The sequence below is a fragment of the Rhinolophus sinicus genome, chromosome 5 (assembly GCF_057876585.1).
Source record: "Rhinolophus sinicus isolate RSI-liver-muscle chromosome 5, RSI-T2T, whole genome shotgun sequence".
Lineage (NCBI taxonomy): Eukaryota > Metazoa > Chordata > Mammalia > Chiroptera > Rhinolophidae > Rhinolophus > Rhinolophus sinicus.
Genome location: NC_142505.1, coordinates 40,803,394 through 40,816,796, shown reverse-complemented (window position 1 = coordinate 40,816,796; position 13,403 = coordinate 40,803,394). Strand labels below are relative to the sequence as shown.

At 35.1% G+C, this 13,403-nt stretch overlaps 1 protein-coding gene across 13 annotated transcripts in view; it reads right to left on the bottom strand.

The window, feature by feature from the left end:
• The window catches only part of TMCC1 (transmembrane and coiled-coil domain family 1), a 177,216-nt gene that overhangs the window by 149,095 nt on the left and 14,718 nt on the right, over positions 1-13,403 (bottom strand). The window lies entirely within an intron of this gene.

The window sequence follows — 13,403 nt, the reverse complement described above, 5'->3', positions numbered from 1 at the left end:
ACTCAAGAACCTGAACTGTAATGAGCGGTTTGGAAAATAATCATCTTGTTTTTATTCAGCTTTCTTAGATGTATGTATAGCTCACATTTATTTCAATGTTTAATATTAGAAGTGTTTTGAGTCTTTATTTAAGTTTGGTCACGTTTTTGTGACCAGAAATATACCACAGGAAGTTAACTCTTATTTATATCAATTAGTGTATGATAAAATTGGTTTCACTATACATAATTTCACTTAAAGTCAAAGTTACAGTTTCCAAGAATCTATCCATGACATTGAGAGTTTACTGCACTTAACTTGATCTCTCAAGTGTGGATAAAAATATTTCTCATCCCATAGGGTTACTGTAAAGAATAAATGAGACAATGAATGCATAGAAACCACTTTATATAGTGCTTGGCACAAAGTAAGCAAACACTCAATAAGTGTTAGCTGCTATTCTTTTTTTACTACTGTTAAACATGCATCACATAATGATCATGAAGTAAATTTAACACTAAGATTTAGAAGGATTATATTTAATATATATACACCCACACAACATTTATGTGCATCCATTAGAAAGGATTACATTTAATGCAAAATTGTAAATTCTATTCTAATTAACACTAGTTAATCTAATGTCAGATTAGACATTATTTGAAAACTGTTAGTACTTTACGGAAATGTCCTCATACCTTTCTTAAAGATAGATGTAAAATCAGTGAGAAGTCTAAATCCTGATAGAATAAACTGTGGAAGGATACTACTACCTCATCAATTCATGTTCTTCTACTTCCACTGTTCAAATATGGAATGTCCTATTCTTTTGTCTATCCTTTCCCACAATTCAACTAAATAAATGCCTTCAAAATGCAAGACATTGTAATATCCTAGCTGGATCAACAAAAATTAGAAAAGAATTCTGCTTTTTTCCCCCTATGCTTTCCTGAAACCAGGCGAGCTTATTTTACTCATATACTTAACAAACTGTTGTTAACAGTATCTACTTAGGGGAAATATATATCTACTTAGGCCAGAGTTAAGATGTAGACATATAATTTCACATTTGGTCATACTATCACACAAAGTACCTCCCGTGAAATAATCTGCATCCAAAGTACTGGCATTTGCTGCTGAGGTGAAGCAAAGGTTTAATCACAGAAAATTAAACCAGTGGACCTAAGTAAGAAATGTTCAACAGTGGGGCTTCTTGGGGTGTTTTTTTCCTCTCCCCAAGTAATCTATACAACAATTTTCCAAACTATATTCATAATATATTCATCCCCAGAATCACTACTCAGAAGCACATAAATAAACCATTGCACAGCCAGAACCAACCAAACATGTTTTGACAGATCCAGGCCAACCAATTGCAAAGCTTCTGAATATGCACCCCCACCGCCTATACAGCACCAGCCTTTGGCTCCAGCATATGTCCCTTTCCTTCCTGTAGTTCTAGTTCTGGCTTTTGAGGAAAGAAAAATAAAGCTCTCGATTGAGTGGATCAAACTTCCAGCAGGGTAAATTTAAAAAGACTGTCATATAAATCCCTTCAAAGAAACATCTGTTCAATAGAAATGAATGCAACTTAGTTATAAAAGACAATACAACAAAATTCAACAAATTTTAATGTTTTTAAAGATCAAAAGAATAAGAAATTATTCAGATATGCAACTTTCATCACATTATAAACCAGCTAGCATAAATAGAGAACAATATGGCTCAAAGCCAAACAGCACCATGCAGAGGGCTACTTTTAATTTTCTGTCTATGCTGATTCTATTAGGTAACATGCTTCTGAACAATGAAGTCATTTTTGTCTTAACATTTTAAAAAATTCTAGAATAAGAATAGAAGGTTTATGGACGGGGAAGGTTTATAGATTGTTGGATGGGGTAGTATACTATTAATTAATTGCAAATATCAATTAACAATGCAGCCTTAATTATTTCCAACACACAGGAAATATAAGCAGGAGAACAGTATTTCTGGAAAACATTAAAATTAATGATTCAATCATTCATTTAGCAAGTATTACCCCATACCTACTCTTTGGTTAAAACTGCAGTATACACCAACACATGTAAAAACCTAAAAAATAGGAAAAGTACCTATAAGCATATGGAAAAGCAATTCCCACATGTATTTTTATTTAAATATTAAGAATAAAATAATATTAAACTAAATACAAGAGGGTATATCTAAATCTATGCAATAAGTTTTCTCCTTCACCAACATCTCCTTTCGGCTATCACCAGAAGGTACTTCAAGTCTTATATATCTAACACCTAATTCATGATCTTCACCTGAAAAAAAACACACACAAAAAAACAAAAAACTTTTCTTTCAATATTCCTTTTCTCAGTGAGGCGCACTAAGTTGCTTAAGCCAGAAACCTAGGAGTCCTCCCTCTCTCCCTCTTCTTATTTCACCCATCACCAAATTCTGCTGACTATGCCTCCTAAATATTCTTGAATTGATTCCTTTCCATTCCTCTCTACCAAGACCACTTTAGTCTAAGCAAGCCACCAGCATCTGAACTAAACTAGCTTCCTAACCAGTACCCCTGCATTCACTCTGGTAACCCTTCAATCCATACCCCTTCAATCCATTCTCCTCCTTACAGTAAGAAAGCAAATCTGACCCTCCCCTTTCTTGCTTACAATCCTCTGGTGGTTCCTCATTCCACCTAGAATAAAGGCAAAAACTTCTTAACATGACCTATAAAAAGCTGCAAAGGGCAGGCCTATCTCTCCACCGCAAACCTCGTTCCTTCTCCCTCTAGCTCTCACTTCCCAGGCCATATTAGCCATAATTAGGTCTCTCATTTCACCCTTTCCCCTTCTAACACGGGGCCTTTGTACCTGCTGTTTCTTCTGCCTGGACATCCCACCTCTTTGCCAAGTTAACACCTACTCTTCCTTCAAATCATAAGTACCATTTTTTTTAGGATGCATTTCTAACCTGGTCAAATTTCACTAATATCTCTTATACCGCCACCGACTGCCTACAAGTCCAGTTGCCAGCAAACACAAAATGTTCAATACCAAGTCAAGCTCCCATCATCATGATCCTTACTATATTTAATTTCCTTTAGCAAGGTTACTTTAACAGGGATAATGAAGTTTATTCACCATAGGCTGTGTTCTGATGGCTTCCTATTATATAAGGTAGCCATCAAAAAGTCAAACTCCAACGAATACTTGAAAATAAAGCAATCTAAATCTATTTGATTATAGTTTTCATAATGAAATTACTAGTATTTTTTTTTTTTTTTTTTGCTTTTCATTTTCAAGTCCCAAAGCTAAAACAATGACAAATCTCTGGTTTATCTTGAAATCTGAACCTGTTACTCAACTTATCTCAAGGTAAATTATTGAAAAAAAAGTCTATCAAATAATAACATTTAAAGAAGTTAAAATCTCTAAACATTAAAAAAAAAAAAAGAGCTCAGTGGGAAAAGAAGAAATCAGGGCAATGTTTGGATGAAAAACCCTCTTCCACCATACAAAACAAGAAGAAAGACATCTTCCTCATGAATTCTGGCAAGGTCAAGTCTCAGCCTTATTCACAAAATTCTTGGATAGCTTCCTTGGCCTAAAAAAAAAAAACCCACACTATTTCACAGTGACTGAGTAAAGCCTGGATATGGATATGGTTACTTAGAGGAATTGCCCATTTTGACGGTAAGCAAACAGTTCTGAATGGTGTTTCAACAATTCTAAGTCATAAAAACAGTGGGTATTATAATTCATGACAAAATAAAAAGACAAATGACTGAAAAAAATGTAACACATCCTATTATATAGAGGCTAGATTATCAGAAATTAACAATTTATAAAAAAATAAACATTCCTTGAGAAATTATGAGAATTAAAGAGAAACAGCGGTTCTTCAGATTCCAAAATGGCCAAATGACTTAGAATGAAAATTTAGTAATAAACCTAACTCATTCTTCAAAGTTATTAATCTCTTCAAACAAGGTCAACAATAGCCTACCAAAGCAAACAATGTATAACAATTATAATTCTATTCTCTTGAAAATCTATATTCTCCTAAAATAACTGTATCAATACATAAACCTCTCATTTTACAATTTTTCTCACATACATTTTTCTTAAAATTCTGGCATCTGCCACCACTTATATGACAGAAAAAAAGAATAAACAAGCAATAAGAAAATAATATTAGTGGTCTCATTACACCACTGGTAGGAATACAAAACGGTACAGCAAAATGGAAAAGTTTGGCAGTTTCTTACAAAATTAAACATACAGTTACGATACATCCCAGCGATCGCATTCCTTGGCATTTATCCCAAAGAAATGAAAACATATATTCACATAAAAACTTGTACACAGATGTCTATGGCAGCATTACTGGTAATACCCCAAATGGGAAACAATACAAATGTCCCTCAATAGGTGAATGTTGGAACAAATTCTGGTACATCCATACCACGGACTACTACTCAGCAATAAAAGGGAAGGAACTATTGATACTGATACATGTAACAATATGGATAGATCTCAAGAGCATTGTATTTATTAGTGAATGAAAATAAACCAATCTCACAAGGTTATGTAAGATTCTATTTACGTAGCATCCTCAAAAATGACAAAACTAGAGATGCAGAACTGATTACTGGTTGCCAGGGAACAGGGACAAGGACAGGGGTGGAGGTGGTTTCCCAAAATAAAACAATGTTTTTAATTTATCCAATAAACATTAACTGCCCTTCTGAGTTTTAACTCTGGCCCTGTCTCCAGTGAAATTATCTAACTTCCCCCCTCAGCTAGCAATTCACTAAATTGATAGTCGCTAGCTAGTAAGGGAAAATATTCAGATGAGGTACTTCCGTCTCTGAGTCATAAAGATATTCTAACAAGAGCTCTAAAAAGTAGAGTAAGTGTACAAAGTTGAGTCTCAGAACCCATAGCAACTCCAATCTTAGCTGCCTAAAAGAGAATCTAACTATCAGTACAGAAAATGCAGACTACGTACAGGGGCCAAGAATGGCACACTGCAAGTGAGTGTTAGCTCAAAAATATTACAGTCAAATGGACTAAACATTACTGTATTTTCTTGATTCTAGAGCTCATCAATTGATTAAAAGACACACCTTTACTTGCATAACAGCTTTTTGAGGGGAAATACTACCATATTAAATGAACATAATTTCAAAACATAAAAATACAAAAAACATTCCTCTTAGAATTGACAAAATCAGGGATTTATGAAATACTACCAGTGTGCCTAACCAACACCTATCATTTGTTCCAAATTTTTCTAACTCAAAGTTGGACCAAAACACTACTCCTGGACCTTTATTTATCCCAAAATCTATTGTGCCTTCAAGATAAAATTTACAATAACCTATTGATGAAAGCAAACAGAAGTAATCTTTTGCAAATATGTGGTTAGAAAGCAAATGTGTGAAGTGCAGCTATAACAAGCCTGAGCTCTACCCAGAAGAAGGCTTCAAAGCATTGCAGCACCAACCACCATGAAAGTAATTTGCTAACCTTCATTTCCCTTGAGTTATAATAGAATCTATGCTTAGTGTCATTGTAAAGATTAAATAGAAAACACTTAGAACCTGGTATGCAATAAGCACAACATAAGTATTAGCTTTAAAAAAGAAAGAAAGAAAAGCCTTAGGAAATGACAGGCACCTATGTAGACACTGGTGGCAGCATTCGGGTTCTCACTCAGTATGCTGCAGCAGGCGGTTCTCATTACCCAGGTACAACCTTAACTTCTTTGTGGGAGGTTCTTGCCACTCAGTTTTTTGCTCAGTCTGGTAAGAAAATTACCAATCAAGCCTAAATAGAAACAAAGTTATAGGAAGCAGGAAGAGCCAGTAAATTGAAGACAAAAACTAATACTAATATGAAACTACTGTTAGTTATAGATTTAGAGAGCTCACATTTGTACAGCATATTGTAGTTTCAAAGTACTTCTTAATACATCATCTCATTTGATCCTCAGAACAATCCTATGAGATCCTTGCTGTTATCTCACATTTTATAGATGAGGGAAATGAGGCTCTTAAGTGACATTCTGAAGGTCACACAGACAGCAAGTGAAAGGGCTGGAACTTAAATCTCCCTATTGCTCTACCACCGCTGCCTCTCTAAATGCGGACAAGTTTCACAACGCTAAGACTACAGATTTCAATAGTCAGGATACGTCTGGTAACATTTGTAAAAGATAGAAAAAGGCTTAGAGGCAAAGTGATGTGTTAGAAAGTTTTGGCTGTTTTTTTTTTTAATCTAGAGAAATGATATCGAATTTTCATCAGTGGTATGTCTGGTGGATGAGAATATAGGGTGTCTCCCACTTTCAGTGTTATACATATCAATAATCCTTGTACTTCTTAAAATACCATGTTTCCCAGAAAATAAGGCCTAGCCAATCAGCTGTAATGCATCTTTTGGAGCAAAAATTAATATAAGACCCGGTCTTATTTTACTATAAGACCGGGTCTGATATAACATAAGACAAGGTATAATATAATACAATACCAATACTTTTTGCTCCAAAAGACTCATTAGAGCTGATTGTCCGGATAGGTCTTATTTTCAGGGAAACACGGTAAGTATTATAATTATAACCAGGAAAAATAAGAAGGCTATCACAATAACTCAAAGGGGAGGCAGGGGAAATGATGAAAGCTTGGATTATAAACTCTGTAAGGGCAGGAAACCAGTTTGTCTTATTTACCACTATATCCCTAGTACTTTGTACAGTGCCTAGCACATATTAAGTGCTCAATAAACATGTCAGAATAAGTAAGTGAATGAGTGAACAAATGAATATCCTAAAGGCTCAATGAAGAAAAAACATTTCAAAAGTAAAATATACACTCTTTGATCAACATCAAGGCCAGGAACATGAAGAAATCAAAGATAACCACAAGTTTCATGGATTAGTTGGCTAAGTGAATCATAAGCCATTAATCAATATAAGTAAAATTAGAGGAAGTATAGTTGTATGGGAATGCAAATAGATCATAGCAAAATGCCAATGAATTTGGTGGAAGATGTTGAATTTCAGGAACCAGTAGGGAGTTTAGGCTGAAGGTACAGATTTGAGAATCACCCATATGAAGCTTATACCAGAGATCAGAGCTACCGCACACCACAGTTTCTGGACTCTACCGCTCTTCATCAATAGCAGAATAGGATATGCAGATCAAAATAGAATATAACCACTATTCTGGTGCCCTGATACCTTAACCTGATCTTCACCCCACTAATGTTTAAACTGAGATTATGAAATAAATACACTTTATGATTTAGAGTCATTCATTCTCATGTGCTTTAATAGGATACGAAGGCCCCACAGCTGCATTTTATATTTTCACTATTTGCTACAGACAATTCTGGGCTCACAGATCCAGGGAAGATCAGAAATTCAATACACTTGGTATTATTTATCATAAACATACAAAATTCATATACTGGTTTAATTTAATATTATTCACTGGCAAACTGTCATAAAATAATGGTTTGTCCCATTCTACTGACTTCATAAAGTTTCAGTTTGTAGCTTGAAATACTCTTGATAAAACAAATGCTTTGAGAGAGCACTCTTTATCAGTAGACAATATTTTTTACAGATGTTTATCTCATAAGAAGACAGAAAAAAGGTTTTTTTGGATTCTTTTTTCATCTTATTCCAGGATTACAACACACTTCCAACTATCTTCACCCATGCAAGTCTCTTCCCCCTCCAATTCATTCTGCCTATGAATTGGGGAAGGGGTACACCTCCCCATTTCCTTTGTTTCAACTCTACCTCTCAATATTCATCCTTCGCATCTTAAAAGAACCTTACTTAAAACTAAGCTCGAAACGTCAACAAATGGGTAGGCTAGTCTCATAAATACAGAAACATACAATGTAAGACTAATTTGTCTTCATGCTTTCATTCATGTTATTTTCATCCCTGCAATGTTATCGCTTTTTTCCAACATTTATCCAAATAGAGGCCTCAAATCAAATCCTCCTCTAACCACTTCAGTCACCTAGTCTTTCCCTTATTTGAATTTCAATAATATAAATTGAGTGTCCTTCAAAAGTAAACTGTGTTTCCTCATGTTGGAAAGTAGGCTTCCAGAAGAAAGGTGTCACATCAAATTCCAAGTCCCTAACAATAGTGAGCACACAGCTGGCATCCAACAAACACTCACTAACTCTGCAGCTTAGACCTGTGGCTTCCTGATCCTCCTTAGCCTCCACATTGTCATGTACCAGGGAAAAAAATATTATTTTGTTTTTAATTTTACTAGCAAATATTAGACCATCTAGAAGAATGCTAATGTGGGGGCCAGTAAACACTGACATCAGTCTTAAACTGAAATTCATGGCCAAATCTATCATCTCATGTCAGGACCATAAGAAAAAAAAGCCTAATTATTAAAACACTGGAAAAGAAAGTTATTTTTGCAAAGTAGAAGAGAAAACGGCAATTGTTCTTGCAGAATACTTGAATAAGTAATGCAAATTCTCTAGCTACACAAAGAAACTAAGCAAACCCTAAATAAAATCAGATTAGAAATTTGACGGTCATACCACACTTCTTCAGTACACTTGACATTCATTGTCGAAGCATGACATACTTAAAACATGAGGAAAATATATGAAAATGTTGAAAAATTGGGTCAACTGACCAGAATTTTCTAAACCTATCTCAACAAAACTATTTTCTTAAATAAAACAGCTTCAATAGTATTTTTCAGAACCTGAACTATACTGCACCTGGTACCATTTAGGAATATATATATGGCCGGAAAAATGACCAGTCATTCCATGAAGACCAAATATATATTTCCTATCATCTATATATCACTCCATCCTCTTTGGATAAGTGCTAAGAAATGTACTTGTTGATAAGTATCTAGTCCCAACCTAGTGTGAACAGAAAATCTACTCTATCAGAGTAAAGAAAGAACACAGGGCCAAGTAAATAACTGAAGCCACAGAGAGTGGGTTATTTCACAACAGTTGCTAATTCAGCCTATTTGGTGACTGTTTTCAAAAAGCTGACTTCAAGGCCATACTGAAACAAAATTTTAAAAAATAAGGCTAAGAATGAACTGAATCACTGAATCAGAACTAGAAGGGACTCTAATGATTTTAAAGATGAGAAATTAGATTCTAATTAGGTCACACAGGTAGTTGGTAGCAAAGGCTAGAACTAGGCTTCTAATTCCTGCAACAGGCATTTACTGAGAGCCTAATGTGTGTGGAGAACTCGGCTAGGCCAGTGCCCCCTCTTGTATACCAAGATACTTCCCACAGATGTTTAAAAACATTTAAAACATTAATTTAAAACTTACATTCTCTCCAAGGAAATTTCTGTTATTAGGGCAAGACAGTGTCCACATCTTGAACAAGCATGTTAAAATAAGCAGGCAAAGAAAAAAGCTTTAAAGTTGGAAAGAATTTGGAATTCCAAACAATTTACCCGTCCTGTCCTGGCTATGAAAATTCACATGCTGTTGTTTACCATTAAAAAGATTATGACCTTCAAAAGGCATCTCTACCCATGACCCAATACTTTAAGAAAAATGAGCCCATCCTGTTGGAAAAATGATCTGTTTTTGTCACATCACACTGAAGAATTAGCTCTGTCACAGGATTAAACTACAGCCATCTGAGCACAGAAGTCTAGGCAGAGAAAGAAACAGTACTGAAATTTGATAAACACCCCTCAGGAATATGGCATTTAGCTGTTTCAATGGCGTGTTTCATCTAACGATCTCAAAACAAATGTTATTTACATTAGCAAGAATCAAAGCAGTGGCACTGTGACCCAATAAAGAAACATATCAATGACCTAGAAGGAATTCAATACTGATGTTCTGAATTCAACTCTCTGCTCTAAAAACAAGATCCGGTTTTATGTAATAACAGTGTGGTATGATAGGAAATATATATTTGGTATTTGTCCCTGGCACAGAGCTCCTAAAGCCTTAGAATTTCCTGAGTGATAAGAGTGTCTTTTGCTATTCATAACAAATTCCTTTCAACCATACCTGAGCTTATGCTAATGAGGTGGGCTCCAGACAGCTTCAGAATGGGAACAGGTTGCCAGAGGAGCCAAGCATGTGATGAGAAGGTTGAAACACATTTCATGCTCTGCCTCCAACCAATGCCAATGATTTAACCAATTCATTCCTAGGTAATGGAACCTCCACAGAGACCCCTAAACAAAGAGGTTTGGCGAGCTTCTGGATGACGAACACATGGAGGTACTGGGAAGGTGCTGGGCCCAGAGAGGACAAGAAAACTTCCCATACCTTGCCCTATGCATCTCTTCTATTTGGCTGTTTCTGAGTTGTATCTTTTATTAAAAAAAAACACACACCTATAAGTGTAATTAAAGTATTTTTCCCAAGTTCTGTGAGTTATGCCAGCCAATTTTCAAATGGGGGGGGTCTTAAGAACCCCCAAATTTGTTGCAAAGTATAGGTGGCCCAGGACTTGCAACTGGCATCTACGATGGTGGCAAGTCTTGTGGAACTGAGCCCTTTAATTTGTAGGATCTGACACTAACTACAGGTAGATAGTGTCAGAATTGAAATGAATTGTTGGACACTGTTGGTGTTACAGAACTAGGCAATTAGTTGTGGTGGGGGGAAAAAACATACCAGTAGTTAATTCTTAGTCTGTATTTGTAAAGCTTGGAAATACAAATGGATTTGTTAATATTATCTCTCCTAGTTTACCTTGCCACATATGAAGACCCAAAAATGTAAGCAGTGTTGTCAGAATAGTTATTACTAATAATTAGCATTAATTGTATGCCATCTATGTACCATGACTGTGCCAGGCATTAAGCTTAGGATAAATTATTTCCATTGTACACAACTCTGAAAGGTAGATACTGCCCCCAGTAGCAGATGAGAAAATTAAATCTCATCGTTAAATTTCCCACTGCACAAGGCAAGTGGCAGAGCTGAAGACTAAACCTACTTTCAACATACAAATCAATGCCTTCTTCTACACTATAGCAAGCTTTACTTCTTGTTATGTAGTATAAATTATAAACTCTATCTAACAATCCTCGAGGATAACATGTCCCCAATTATGCCCTTGAAAGACTTAAGAGATGGAAAGCCTTCTGCTGAAAAAAATAATATAAATAAAATAAAAATGAAATTCCATGTATAGATCTAGTATTCTATTTTTCTACTTTATACATTTTTAAAAACTGTCTTTTCAGGATTGTATTCTCTTGCTGGTTGGCAAACATTTAATTTTTGTCTTCCCCAGTTATTAAGGAACTAAAGTCAACAAGACTTCATCACTTTCTCATCGTTCCCAACATTAGCACTAAGGAGAGAGGGTACTCGAAATCAGAAAATCTTAAGAGTTGGAAAGGACAAGAAAGCTCATGTCGTCCAAACTCTTGCAGGGACACTTTTATAATATCTCCAGAAGACAATCATCCAGGCTATCTCTAATGACAGCGACCTCACAAATTAGTTGATTCCACGGTTGGACAAATCTTACTGGGCAAAAGGTCTCCCCTACCGGGATGAAATTCACTTCTGAGGTAACTTCTACCTATTGCTGTCCTCTGGAGCAATACAGATGTGGAGTCTGCTCCCTCTTGCTTAAAACAACTCTTCAAATACAGTTAGATAGCTAAGTTTTAAATATTATCTTCTATACCAAAACAGCTCCTAATTCTTCAACTGTTCTTCATTAGATATAGTGGTTACAGCTCTCAGTATTCTGGTCACATTCATCGGACAATTTAGATGATCATTGTCTCACTGAAATGTAAAATCCCTAAGTGGACACAATAATGCAGATATAATCTGACAGTACAAGAACAAAGGGACTATTCTCTTAATCTAGCACTGTCTACTGTAAATGTTCATCAATTTTAGTCTCTTCTCAAAGCCACATCATACAATTACCTTACGTTATGGTGGCTTTTAAATGAAAAACAAACTATTTTGGGCCAGATCATTTCTGGCCCAAAGAGTAGGACCTTACATTTTTATCACACCTATCCTGCCACTTTCATACTTCATCCTGTCTTAGATCACCTTGATTTTCTTTGATGTAACATATTAGACAACCCTCCCAGTTTTAGCATCATTTACAAAATTTTGGGTAAGCATGCCTATTATTATACCATTATTCAAGATCTAGATCCATATAGCTTAGCAAAAGCAGAACTCACAAATCCTATAATCACACTGTGCTTTATAACAAAACAAGTAAGCAAACCAAATTTAAAACACTAATAAATTGGGAAAAGGTATTTGCAACACATCTAGTAATAAGCTGATTTCATTACATAAATGGCTCCTACACATTCATAAGGGGAAAAAAAGAAAAATCAGTGAAAAAGAACCAAAGTCTAACATGAACAGCCAATTCACTGAAAAGGAAAGATAAATGACTTTTCATATAGATAAAAAGATCTTCAACCACACTCATAAAGAGCAATGTAAATTAAATCTAAATGTGATACCATATTTTAGATATCGAAGTGGCAAAGATCAAAATGTTTGATAACACATCTAATTTGTAAGGAGTGTGGGGGAAATAAGCGCTCTCGTAGATTGCTGATGGGAATGTAAATTGATTCCAACTCTTGAGAGCACAATTTGGAAATACTGTAAAAAATTTAATTATACCCACCTTTTCTCTGGAGCATGGATATTCAATGAAGCATTATTTGTAATAGCAAAAGTGCTAGACAGTTTTAAACCCAACAGCCATTTCTCCCTTCTTCCTCATTAATCAGAACTCATGTTTTGTTCAGGGTAGTAATGTACCTAACCCCTAGAGATTTCTCATGATTGGTTGAGGCCAAATATGGTTATCACATTCTCTTTGCCAGATAATGATCACTCTCCCAGACAAGCTTGGGCTCAGGGGCAGCAAGGTGACCCTCACTAAAATGTAAGAAATGTTATATAAAATGTACTGGGTTGTCTTAATGCTGTGTGGGCATATGGGAAACCCAAAGAAATACAATTATGTTAAATACATAAAATGTAATACTATGCAGCTATTAAAAAAAATGACACAAGTTTGTAAGTAGTGATATATTTTATAAGGAAAAAAAGCAAGGTGTATTCAAAGGAACTGTTTGAATAGTAGGCTTCCAAGTGAGTTTTTCAAAGGTGGGATATAAATAAATACCTGTACACATATATGCATGTAAAATATCTCTGGAAGGATACACAAAAAACTGGTAAAATTGTTGATTCTAAGTGGGTCTGGACATCAGAGATTAAAAGGGAGATATTTTTTCACTTCTTAATTGTTTCAAATTTGTGTATTTCTATTCAAAAAATGTTTGAAATAAAAATAAAAATTGCTTTTAGACTTACATTATGCAAAAGATAATGTGAAAACTGGTCAAAGCTGATATTTCTACAAAAT